The sequence below is a fragment of the Ascaphus truei genome, chromosome 3 (assembly GCF_040206685.1).
Source record: "Ascaphus truei isolate aAscTru1 chromosome 3, aAscTru1.hap1, whole genome shotgun sequence".
NCBI lineage: Eukaryota > Metazoa > Chordata > Amphibia > Anura > Ascaphidae > Ascaphus > Ascaphus truei.
This window is the reverse complement of record NC_134485.1, coordinates 268,917,386-268,931,168: the sequence shown is the minus strand read 5'-3', so window position 1 is coordinate 268,931,168 and position 13,783 is coordinate 268,917,386. Positions and strand designations below refer to the sequence as shown.

The window sequence follows — 13,783 nt, the reverse complement described above, 5'->3', positions numbered from 1 at the left end:
GTCCCTTCAAAGTAGAGTTCCAGAAGCCAGGCCTCCATCTACCACATACGAGACATGGATGGCAAGGTAAAGGTCTGGCCCCGAAATCACTTACTGCCCGTTCCTCAAGTGGGGGAAAGTGACCCCAAACCAGAGACAATAGTAACGGCCAGTGAGCCAGAGGGGTCTGAAGAGCATTCAGAGTCAATAGTCGAACCCACTCAGGATGTGATGGAAGGAACCTCCACTAATTAAAACGGAGAATGGTAGGCACCTCCCAAAGAAGCAACGGATAATGGGCCCGTGCCTCATGTACCCTCACCAAAGGCTTCAACAAGCCATCCACTTGACCCACAAAGCCGGAGCTCGTTCCTCTAAGAGACAGTACAGAGACTGAGTTACCCCTTAGAAATAGGCTGGGGCCTCAAGACTATGATAGACTCTCCCAAGTGGAAGATACTGAAGAAGAGACCCGCAGGAGTCATGGAGTGAGATGTCATCCCACTAGAGTGGCATACGATTCATTATGGGCACCCTACTATGAGTCTCAGCAGCTGGCTCGTCAAGCTAGCTATGATCAGAGACATGTTCACTGAATTGTTCAACCTGGTTTAGAGTAAGCATCAGTTAAGTTGTATAAAATAATTATGCATTTTTATTATATAAACTTTTGTGTTAAGGTTGTTCCCAAGCGGGGACATTGGAGTCTCCACCAGGGGGATGATGTAGCCATATCCCCTCTTACCTTCGATGTAGGTGCGGGAGGAGGGGAGGCTACTGCAGGGAGGTCGGGTGCCGCCAGAGCTCCGGGGCGGATCGGTGCTACAGGCGGTGGCCATCTTGGTCAGTTGCGCATGCGCATTGAAGCCTTGTGCATGCACAGTGGCTAGGGTAGTGCGACGGCCATTGGGCAGGCTTCACATGGGATTACAACTTCCAGCAGCCCCAGGGGCTGTTTCACACATGGGGCCCAATAGCCAATAGGACTGCTACCTACACGGGAGGCAAAGGGATACATTTGGCATGCTTGGGATCAGACCACGCCAGTCGGGAGCAGGACAGCAAGGGAATAGGTAAGGTCTAGGGAGAAATGCTCCACTGGACTAGGCCAGAAATCCCCCCTTATGTCCCAGCTAGGCCCCGATCATCAGTAGCTTCTGGTGCTATAGGGAATGCCCCCAGATAGGGACGCTCCCCTTAACACATTAATACAGGCATACCCCGCATTAGCGTACGCAATGGGATCGGAGCATGTATGTAAAGCGAAAATGTACTTAAAGTGAAGCACTACCTTTTTTCCACTTATCAATGCATGTACTGTACTGCAATCGTCATATACGTGCATAACTGATGTAAATAACACATTTGTAACAGGTTCTATAGTCTCCCCGCTTGCGCACAGCTTCGGTTCATGTAGGGAGCTAGTATTGCTGTTCAGGAAGTGCTGACAGGCGCGAGCTGCCGTTTGCCTATTGAGCGATATGTACTAATTCGCGAGTGTACTTAAAGTGAGTGTCCTTAAACCGGCGTATGCCTGTACAGCAGTAGAGCACCAGTGACAGATGCCACATGGTGAGCTGCGGCCTTCAGTCTAGGATCAGACCACAGGCAACCTTAAGAGACAATTACAGGGACACCCTGCAGCGGGAGACCCCTCCAGAGGCGGACGCCTGAAGACAGGAGCAAGGGAGGATCGAGAAGACCGCAGCGTGGGACCATGTTGCGGTTCGACAGATCCATCAGCCAAGTCGGCCTGGTCTGGTCTATACCAGGAAGGTATCAAAGTGCACCACCGGCCATACACTGTGGGTAGCGCTACTTCATAAACACTATTTGGGTAGGCCTGACCTTGTGGACACCAGGGTGGCGTATTGTGTGGGTATAGCCTCGTGGGGCATTGCCTGTTATTGTGTTGGTGATACACTATATATATATTGAGTGTACTGTTATTGTGTAATATTGAATGTGTTTAGTAAATACCATTGTAATATTCCCTGTGCGAATTTACTGTCTGTATTGAGTTCCTGTGAGGGGTTATCCTGCTGCGTTAGGATCCCTCACAGGTGGAGGCGATGTAAACCACAAGACGAGACAACCCCTGGCTCCCAGCGGCAGAGGCTTAGGCCTCCTGTGAGCCACACAGTTAATACCCAGCACGCGTAGTCCCCTTAGTCACGGGGATAGGGGGCTACATACTGCACCGACACACTTTATTCGAGCAAATACCCAGTATGTACCTGGCAGATACCTGGAATGCGCCGCTCCTCACCTCTGACAAGCCCCGTTGCGTTTGCCTTCCCAGCCTGGGTTCATGCCTGGCTGACGGGCGGCTGATCTGTTAAATGATAATGATTAGGATTTAATAGGCTGCAATGCTTCGCGTGTCTACCAGATGGCATAAATTCATGAATTGTAATGCAGTATATATATATATATACTGTGCAGTATTGCAGCCAGCGGGAATAAAATGCTTCAATCCCTGCCTGGAAAATACCTCAATGCACTCGGGCAGAAAACAGTCACAAACCTCAATACACCCGGGTATACCCGAATTCGTGGGACTAGCCGAGCTCGAATAAAGTGTGTCGCCAGTGTATATATAATGTTGGCTACATATTATGTCAACAATAGCTTGTTATATATATTTACAATATAGGAATTTTGATTTTCAAATGGAAGCTATAATAAAAACTCTCCTTTATATTTCCCCTCTGATCACCAAATGTTTCACCTTCACGTTTGTTACAATGTCAGTATCATCATTTTCATTTGGCTCTGTTCTCAGCAATAGATGACCAGTTTATATAAACGTGCTCTCTGGCTTCATTCACCTTTCGTATTCTTTATTGTGTGCCCCCATCTATGGCCTCGTCTTTTCTTTGCCAGTTTTCTATGCATATTGCTCATTTGCTCACTGCTCATTTACTTTACAATTCTCATTGATTTCCTAATCCTATCCTCCTACCATGTTTATCTCCTCCTTTTTACACTTTTCACACTCCATTTTTCAATAGCAGTTGATGTACAGATGTAGCATGCGTTTTGGGGGGTGCAATAGCATGGTGGTCCGGCCCCTTTTTCACGCGCATCTTATCCACACATAATGTGCCAGCGGGAGTGATAGCTGCTGCTACACATGTATACAGAGGCCTGAAAATAAAAGTGCTTCAGTGTAAAGTGGCTGCAAGTATCACAATCAATGTAAGGAACCCCTGTGTTTCTGCAGCCCATACTTTACAGCACGCTAACCTATGACACTGTGTAACCTGTGGAAGGTACATACTGTAGTAGATGAGATTGAAAAAATACATACAGTATGTCCAAGTCCAACCTATGTTAAATTAAGATCATAAGCTCTCCTTTTGGTTACGAGTACAGAATAGAGGCCAGGAGAGTTGGAAACAATATAGTACTCATATACTTATTTTCTGGTTTAATTGTCAAAATAGAAACGTTGGTGAGCTAAATGTATATGCAAATATTCTGTATCGTTTTCCATTGCATGCTAGTTTCTTTGGCAAATGTCTGCTACATTAAAAATATTCCTTTCACATCAAATCTTGCATTCCCTATTATTGCAGATTAATTGCATTTATTGTCGTTCATGTTTGTAATGTCTCAACCATGTTATTTTTTTCACCCTAAATTTTCATTACATTGCTAATCCTCTGCTCCGCTAATCATTTCTCATAGCTCCTTCACTCCTTCTATGTCACTTCCCCTTCCTTCTTTCTTCACTGCTTCTGGGTCTGTGCCGTTTCTCTGGCCTGTAACACTCTTACCTTCTAAATTGTTCTCCCTTCTAGAATCCTGAAACATCAGCCAATCAACTCATGGTAATTAGCGGCAAAGGGTTAATCTAGCCTGCTCACTCCATCAGCTGTTCTACACTATCATATTATGGTTACTATTTTTATGTAGTCATACTATTTCTTTGTGATCCCACTGTACCTCCCATCCTATCCCTACTCTGCTGTAATACTTTTAGATCACACATCTGCCAGTTTCCCTACCCTCTTATTTATATGCTCTCAGATGTGCAGCTGAACTTTCTCTCATGTCCCTCCCTCACCTCATCCCCTCCTCCATATCCCTCCCTCACCTCATCCCCTCCTCACCAAGGATGCTGCAGCTGGCAGCTCTGTTACCATGGCAACCGCCTCCAGTATGGGGGAAGGGGAGCAAAGAGCTGCATCTATCTTTTACTTATAAGCAGTGCTCACACATAGTACCTTAACCAAAGATACAGACACATCACACAAAATATAAACTAATTATGTGTATTAACTAAACAAAAGTGGGCTCCTATGCTATTTTTCTCTACTTCTTGTTTTGAGCAAAAATGCATCTGTGTCCCAAAAACCAGACCCAATGTATTCTTCATTAGAATGTAATACGCAGGCAGTGTCCCTGCATTCACTATTGTGTAAAACAACACACACACACAGACACACAACACAGAGACACACACACACACACACACTGTACATAAATCAGAACAGGGACATAGAAGCAAACACACAGGGCCTGCAGGACTACTCAACAACACCCTCAAGCCATATACCACCAGAAATCATTATCAGCAACAAACTAGGGCATTCTCAGCAGAGGATGGGCACAACACTGGAGGCATGGGGAAAGGGGGAGGGAGAAAACAACACAGAGCAAAGAAATACTGTTACAACCTACCTACTGCACTGCCTTTGCCTTCATTGCATGGATGTTTTGCCTGCACCTCTAGCTTTATTCATTGAATGTTTGTTTTGTATGATGATGATGATGGTGTTTGTTTTAGCTCTTCCTCCCTTAGGTGCCGGCGTGAGGGACTGGATAATCAAGACAAACACAAAAGAGAGACACACACAATCTGTGACAGCCCGGGAGGCAGCGTTGCATGTGAAGGAGGTTGCTTCTTGCTTGCAGGTTTCTTCCTGCTGCCTGTTTGCCTATCATCAGTCTCACAGCAACACACAACTGGGACTCACTGTTATGGAGTGGCGTTAGGGACATAATTCACATAGCTTTTATACAGAACCGAATCTACTCTGCACACAGAATGCTAGAATGGATTACATGAAATGTTCACCGTCACGTTGAAGTGTGCGTGCTGTTATTCAAATATATGCTGTATAGATTGAGAAAATGTATATACTGTAAACTAAAATGCATGTATTTTGCACAGTCATGGGTATATTGAAACAGGTTATATACAGAGATGTAGCTTGTGTTGCAATCAGTTGAATAGACTGGCACTCAAAAATAAACGTTAATGTAAACAATGGATAAATAAACTCTCTTAATCCTTGTTGTTCACTCTTTGGCATATTTTTTATTTCATGAAAATTCCTTTAAAGATTGATAGACCCTTTCTGTTTTTTTGGGGGGTTTTTTGTCTGTCATCAATGGTTGTATAGTTGTATACTACACAAATCAAAGTGAGAAAATTGTTACCTACAATTATAAACATGTGTAGTAGAATATTTTTTAAATATACACTGTTTTATTTTAAAATTAAAAAAAATAATAATATTTGTTCATAAAAAAAGAAAAGATTTCCACAACATAGAAAACAGCAATTAGACACTCTAAAAAAGCAGTGAAGTTTCAGGCCCTTGGCCCTTAAGCCCGAAGAAGGGGCCAAGGGCCCTGAAACGTTACTCTTTATAGCGCGAGTATTTGTCTAATTACTGTACTTTTTTCCCTGTTCTGTGAATCTCTAAAGGAATTTACATTAAAGAAACAATACTCAGATGGAGTGTCATTGAATGGTGGTATAGCCCCAGAGACTTGTAGGGTGGTGTATACTTCATTCGACGAGCCGATTGATGTGAAGAGCAGTGGGCAAGGTATGTTGTTGGCTAAGGCAGATGTGGAATTTGCTTTTAGGTTGCTGCCTACAGTATTCACCCATGGTGCTTCCACTTATTAGTTTGTAAGTTTGAGGGTTGTTAGTTTGTAGATTTATGCCTTCCCATGAGCTACTCTGTCTCCTGTTTCAATTTAAAAACTTTTAGCTGGTTTCTGGAATGGATAGTGATGGCTCAATTAGGCAGCCAGGGCATTTGTCACTATTTCGATGATTTTTTTGTTTGTGGGTTCAGCGGCATCCAAGCTTTGTGGGAAAAGGCAGTGGGTCCTACGCAGGTGCTTACTTTCTTAAAATAGATTCTAACTTGCAGTTTAGCTCCTGGTTGAGAAGATAGTTGTCCTGCTGAGGCAGGTACAGTCCTTATTAGGTTATTAGCCTTCACAGGAAGCGTGATGCCCATACAGTAGGTCAGGTTTTTTGCAGATGTCTGTCAGCTTCTTTGAGGGTAGGAGGCCCTATGCTTCTATAAGGGTGTCTATGGCAATGAATAATTATTTGGAGGTTTGGAGCAATCTCCTGGCCTCCTATAATATCAATTACGGGTGGCAGAATGGGGTGTCTCATATGGATCTGGAGCTGTTCACTAAAGCGGCAGGTGCATGTGGTTTTGGGACATAAGGGGGTGGTGGTGTACCAAGCGCTGGTCGATGGTTTGGGGGGAGGCAGGGTTGGTTAAGAACCTCACATTTTTGGACTTATTTCTGATTATCGTGACAATTGAAATCTGGGGTGAGTTATTGTCCAACCGGCATGTAGTGTTTTGGTCGGACAGCATGAGGGTAGTGGAGGGAGTAAATGGCCTAACTGCCTCCATCATTTAGTGCTTCACTGCTTGTGTTGGAATGTAGTATTTTTGGTTAGGAATGTTCCTGTGTCCAATAATGTGATTATGGACACCCTGTCCCATTTTCAGTTTCCCCTTTTCAGGTCCCCAGTATCACGAGATACCAGAACTTAACCCAGGGATAAAGTTACCAGACAGGACAAAGCTGTTCAAAAAAATTTTTTATGTGGGGAAATCTAGCTGACTAGGTGCTGAGCGCCACATTAAAGGCTTACCCAGGGCTTGCTTCCACATCCCGAGGAGGTAGGGAATGCCCAGACCTCTCTGGTACAATTTGCGGCAGAGCTCTTTGAAAAGTCCCCCTGCAAAGTCCCGTTCTCTGCTTTTCTGTCAGAGCTACAGTCCTGTAGCCGAAAGCACTTTTGAATTTCCTGCTGGCAAGGCTCTCAGCCTCGTTTTCCGGTGTCTCCGGCAAAGTCTCGGAGTACATTCCTTGGATCACCTACATGTTAGGATACAAATGAGCTCTAGAGTACTGATAGGGTTGTCCTTATCTAGCATCCCCACTGCCATAGGAAAGCATGGTAGAGGGGCTGGCAACCAATTACAGTACAGATGCTGTTCACGAACCAATCAGGATCCAAGGGTTCGTCTGCATTGCCAATCAGGGCTGAGGGCATGTTTACAGAGTTAAAAGGCTTGTGGACGGAAGTTTAAATGGTCCAATTAGGGCAGCGCCTAAGAGAAGAACTTGGCAATGACTTGCCTCTGGCCAACAGGATTCATTGGGCTGGCACCGCTCTGGCTGGGGAGGCAACCATTTGCTCCACTTTTCGGGCGAATGGCCACTCAGCCCAATCTCTACCCCATGATATCACCTCTCCTCCCCCTCCAGACACAGGAGCAGCCATTTTCTCTGAATATGCAGACAGCACAAAGGGTTTAGCCCTCCATGTCCAGAGATGTTGACTTCATCACTTTAAGGGATGACGTCACATCCTTTTGAACTAATGTGACCATTCACATGGTACAGCAACCAATGGGATAGTCTTCAATCCCATTGGCTGTAATACCATGTGATATAGCCATGTGGTTTTAAGGATGTAATGTACCTCCCTTGGAGATGACTTCAGATCCTTAAAAAATAAATAAAAGAGGCGGGCACATGATACAGCGTCCAATCGGATTAGAGCAGTACCATCTGACCATAAAATGTGACGTCACAGGCCCTATATAAGGCCTGCACGTCTCATTTGACCTCAAGAAGCCAACGAGAGAACATTCTGTACTGGATTTACATGGGGATTTAGATTGACAGATGAAGATAGAACATTAAAGAAAAGTTTAAAAATAATGACAGATGAAGAAAGAGGACGGTGATAGAACATAAAAGAAAGAAGTTTTTTATTACCTGATGCTGGTCTTCAAGGTGGATGGCGTTGGATTGTGGGTGATGACGTCGAGGTACGAGGGATTACATATACAACGGGATTCGGAGGGTGAAGACTTCTAAAGGTAAGTAAAATATTGAATGTATGACTTTATTTCAGATTTTTTCATTGTATTTATTTATTTTTATGTTTGTGATTGCCTATTGCAAAACACACAGAACCCCTACAAGCTCATATTAAATAACCACAACATTGCCTATTGACTGATACTGTATTTATCTGTACAAATTAATACATTGACAGCCAATGCATGTTTTGGCAAATGCTTGTTTTGAAATTATTGTAATTTTTTTCTATTTGTTTTTATTGTTTGGATTCAATTGTTTGGAATTATGACTTGTTTTAAGTACATTTTAGGATTGGTTAGCGTTTTAAATTAAATGTTTTGTTGGCTACTGGTTTAAATTCATTAATTTTGTTGGTTAGTGATTTTATTTATTAAATTGATTGTTTGGCTAGTGCTGGTGACAGTGCTCGTCTCAAATCAGGCGGTGGACCCGCAGGGCTGAGGTACGGATACAAATAAACCGCCCACAATCCAGGGACAGAGTCCTGTAAGAGTATCCGTAGTCGGTGTGGAAGAAGAGGTCAGGGCTGTCGGCAGAGGTGCAAAGTGGAGGAGGCAAGCAGAGGTCAGGGCAGGAGGAAGGCAATGAGGTCACGGTCCAGGGACAGCAACAGGAATTCAAAACAGGTAAGAGGACAAGGCGTAACTACAAAGACCGACAGGAGCTGCACACACACAGAACTTTGCTCGGCGACTCCCTATGGCAGGGGTCATCAAACTCGTAGTCCAAAAGAGCCAAATATGAGTAGCACGACGATTTAGAATTTTTGAAAGAGCCATAAATATATTTTTACAAGTACGGTTGATTAACCGTCATCAGGCTGTCCCCTCAACATTATTCCCCCCCATCACATCAGGCTGCCCCCCCCCATCACATCAGGCTGTCCCCCCATCATTATTCCCCCCATCACATCAGGCTGCCCCCCCCACCCCCCAGGGCCGCCAACAGAAATCATGGGGCCCGGGACAAATGAAATGAGCAGCCTCCCCCCCCCGAACCCATAGCATACCCCCCCGAACCCATAGCGCACCTACCATGAAAAAATATATTTTAGCGCGCAACTTTTACTTAACTGTTTTCTTATTGTGATACAAAAAAAAAACATTACAATGCAACCTGTTTATTTTTATATTTTCAACAAAAAACACGTGACTGCCTGCCTGGGTGGCTGAGTGGGAGGGTGGATGACTGGGTGGGTGAATGACAGTAGAATGACAATTGGGTGAATGATGGTGAGTGGGTGAATGATGTTTGTTTGACGGTTGAATGACAGTGGGTGGGTGAATGACAGTGGGTTTGGGAGATAGTGACTGACAGTGACTGGGTGGGTGGGGGGGTGGGAGACAGTGACTGACAGTGACTTGGGAGACAGTGACTGACAGTGACTTGGGTGGGAGACAGTGACTGACAGTGACTTTGGGTGGGAGACAGTGACTGACAGTGACCTTGGGAGACAGTGACTGACAGTGACTTGGGAGACAGTTACTGACAGTGACTGGGTGGGTGGGTGGGTGGGAGACAGTGACTGACAGTGACTGGGTGGGTGGGAGACAGTGACTGACAGTGACTGACAGTGACTGGGTGGGTGGGAGACAGTGACTGACAGTGCCAGTGACTGGGTGGGTGGGAGACAGTGACTGACAGTGATTGACAGTGACTGACAGTGGCTGACAGTGGCTGACAGTGGCTGACAGTGACTGGGTGGGTGGGAAACAGTGAGACAGTGACTGGGTGTGTGACAGTGACTGGGTGGGGGACAGTGACTGGGTGGGTGACAGTGATTTACCTTGACCGGGTGGGTGCATCTTGCCGCCGGACTCTTTCCCCTCATGCCCCCGATATCCCTGCAGCAGCTGCCCAGGAGGGGAGGTGGGCTTGGGGGTGCGGGAAGTGGGCTCGGAGGGGGGGGGCACGGGAGGTGGGCTCGGGGGGGGGGGCACGGGAGGTGGGCTCGGGGGGAGCGCGGGAATCTGGCGCGGGGGGAGCGTGGGAATCTGGCCGCAGGGGGAAGCTGGCCGCAGGATTAGCTGGTACTTCCCCCTCCATCCCACGTTGGGAGCGGGGGGGGGGAGGGGCCGCCGCAGGAGGATCTGGCAGGAGGAGCTTGTACTTTCCCCCTGTCGCGCTGGGACCGCTGGGGAATCGCCGCCATTTTTCGCCACACACTTGCTTCTCTGCCGCCCACGCGCTTGCTTCCGCAATTCCTGAGGAGAGCCGCACGGACGTACCCCAAGAGCCGCAAGTGGCTCGCGAGCCGTGGTTTGACGACCCCTGCCCTATGGTAACTGCAGCCTTATTAAGCAGGTTGCCAATACCCAAAATGGCCACAGAAAGCAGAAAGGGCAGGAGAGACAGAAAAACTGGACCAAAGTGAAAACCCGGCACTGATCGAGCAGAATCCTTACAGTGCTTTTATTTATTTAATTGTTTGGCTAGTGCTTTTATTTCTTGAATTGGGGTGTTTAGGTGATTCTGTATATCTTTTATTATTGTGTATTTTTGTCCTTCATGCTTTTTTATTAGGGTTACCATTGACTAAGAAAAAAAAACCTCATTGTGTAGTATAAATAACAATATTGTATTGAAAAACAGGTGAGTATTGCACGTACATCAATATAGTAATATTAAGCAGGACATGTTAGGGACATGTTACCACTCTGTGCTCAGATGGGGATCACTGGGACCAGCTCTCCTCCACAGAAGAAATTTCCCTCTGGATCAGGTATAGCTGATGGAGTCGCCGCCACGAGTATACACTTCTCTCCGGTTCACACCGCTGGCTTGTCACACCGCAGAGGGGAATTCCCCCTGTCCCTGCCGGGTCAGGTGCAGCCTATGCGATCACCGCTACCAACACACGCTCCTCTCTGGTTCACAGTGCCCACTTGGCTCACCGCAGAGGGGGAATCCCTCTGCCCCGGCTGGGTTGGGTGTAGCCGATGTTATTACCGCCGCGGATGCACGCTCCCCTCTGCTCCACAGCGCTGGATCACAGGGCGCTCGCCAGTGACGTCATCAAGCGGCGCCAAGCGGCTTCAGGCACAGACTCAGACCGCGTGTGTGTGAGTGGTTAATAAGTCCCAGATATACAGTCCTGAACCACAGTGTGGTAAGGTGGTACAAAGGCAAATAAAGGCAATATAAAACCTCTTTCTGATGCAAGGGGAATGCGCCCTCATTCAGTCCAACGCGTTTCGTGTATCAAACACTTCGTCAGGGAATAGAGGAAATGGTGAGGGGGCGCTTTTTATACCCACAAATCTCTTGTGATTGGCTAATTACAAATGAAGTTCAGCCTCCCACATTAGAGGTAAAGCATACATATTGAAATTACACATATTACTTTTAACATAATTAAACATTACTATTATAAAATCCTTTAATAAAATTAACATAAGAAACATGAAAAAAGCATAAAATTTATGATGATGCTAAAAAATAAAGAGACATATGTTAGTCATTCATTTTATAAACATTTAAATTCTATCAGTGCGCTAATCTTTGGTGTTCTAATAGAGAAAAAGAGAATTTGTAAAGAATATAGACAGGATTAATCACTGGAGATCAGATATTGATGGAACTATATTAATATTATATTAAAACCTATTTGATATAAAAATAAGTAAAAAGACTCAATATAAAGACCATACATCGAGTTCTTCATTTAACCCTAAAGGAGACATGGTCTGCAGCTTATAGATCCACATGCTTTCTTGTTTAGAGAGCATCTTGTCTCTATCACCACCGCGTCTCCCAACATTAACAGTTTGAACACCTATATACTTCAGAAGGTTAGGGTCGCAATTGTGTTTTCGTTTGAAATGTCTTGCAACACTATGGTGTTCTAAACCCAACCTAATATTTCTAGCATGTTCTAAAATGCGAATCCTAAGGTATCTCTTAGTGCGTCCCACATATTGGTACCCGCATGGACACTGAAGTAAATAGACTACGTAAGTAGTTTTACACGATATACAATCTTTAACCGTAAAATGCTCCTTAGTAGTATTTGAAATAATTTTTTTACGATCTACATGAAGCATTTTGCAAGCTTTACATTTACCGCAGCTAAAATTCCCATTAGGTTTTATGGGGAGCCAAGTTGTTCCTGATGTAGGGTCAATTGAGGGCCCTATATCATTAGGTGCTAAATAGTGCTTCAAATTTTTTGCTTTGCGGTAAATGAAACTCGGTGCAGGCTCTAAGGAGGGACCAAGGACAGGATCATTACACAGAATTTTCCAATTGTCGCTAATGATTTTCTGGATATTTCGACTTACTGAATTATATTCTGTGATGAACGGGACTTTGATCTTTTTATCTATCGGATTGTCCTCTATACTTAGTTGGACTTTCTTTTGTACTAGAAGAGAATCCCTGTCCATATTATGAACCTTCATTAAGGATTTAGTAAGAAGGATCCTATCATACCCTCTATCAATGAATTTATCAAACAGAAGCATTGATTGACTTTCAAAGTCAGACATTAAACTACAATTGCGTCTAATACGCATAAATTGAATTTGAGGGATGTTGTCAATCCAAGACCTTTTATGGTTACTTGTGGACAGTATAAAGCTATTTGAATCCACTTTTTAAAAAAAAGTTTTTGTGTTAATATTTAGACCTGTTCTTAACTCCAGATGTAGGTCAAGAAAATGAATTTCATTTACATCGGTCTCAGCTGTAAACCTTAAATTAAAAGTGTTCTTATTCAAGTACAGTTTGAATAGGTCAAGAGTGCACTCATCACCCTCCCAAATACACAGAATATCGTCAATATATCTCTTCCAGACAATTACATTTTTGGAAAAAGGATTATTTTGCCAGATGTGTTTGTTCTCCCACATTCCCATAAAAATATTGGCGTAGCTAGGGGCAAAGCGTGTCCCCATAGCCGTACCACATAGCTGGACATAATACTGGTTTAGGAAGAGAAAATAATTATGCGATAATATAAATTTTATCGCATTGACGATAAATTCACAATTTAATGGATGTAGGTCCGTGTCCTGTAATAGGACCTCACTGACAGCCTCTAGACCCTTGTCATGGGGAACACACCCAACCCAGCCGGGGCAGAGGGATTCCCCCTCTGCGGTGAGCCAAGTGGGCACTGTGAACCGGAGAGGAGCGTGTGTTGGTAGCGGTGATCGCATAGGCTGCACCTGACCCGGCAGGGACAGGGGGAATTCCCCTCTGCGGTGTGACAAGCCAGCGGTGTGAACCGGAGAGAAGTGTATACTCGTGGCGGCGACTCCATCAGCTATACCTGATCCAGAGGGAAATTTCTTCTGTGGAGGAGAGCTGGTCCCGGTGATCCCCATCTGAGCACAGAGTGGTAACATGTCCCTAACATGTCCTGCTTAATATTACTATATTGATGTACGTGCAATACTCACCTGTTTTTCAATACAATATTGTTATTTATACTACACAATGAGGTTTTTTTGCGCTGTCTTTCTTCTGTTTTTGCACTAGTTTGGTTTGTGGAGCTACACCACAAGACAGCGGCATCATCTCTAAAAATATTAACAGGTTTAAACTTTTTTGATTTATATATATCACGGGGTTATGGTTATTTAAACACTTTAACACAATATCACATTATATGAGCGCAGATCACTTTTCT

General features: G+C 44.7%; 1 protein-coding gene across 5 annotated transcripts in view; it reads right to left on the bottom strand.

The window, feature by feature from the left end:
• NALCN (sodium leak channel, non-selective) overlaps nucleotides 1–4,989 on the bottom strand; it is a 617,081-nt gene extending 612,092 nt beyond the window's left edge. For all 5 annotated transcript variants that reach the window (XM_075590764.1, XM_075590763.1, XM_075590765.1 and 2 more), the window contains exon 1: nucleotides 4,669–4,989. The gene's annotated coding sequence lies outside the window, so the exon portion shown is untranslated. The remainder of the gene's footprint in view (nucleotides 1–4,668) is intronic.
• Nucleotides 4,990–13,783: the final 8,794 nt, after the last annotated feature.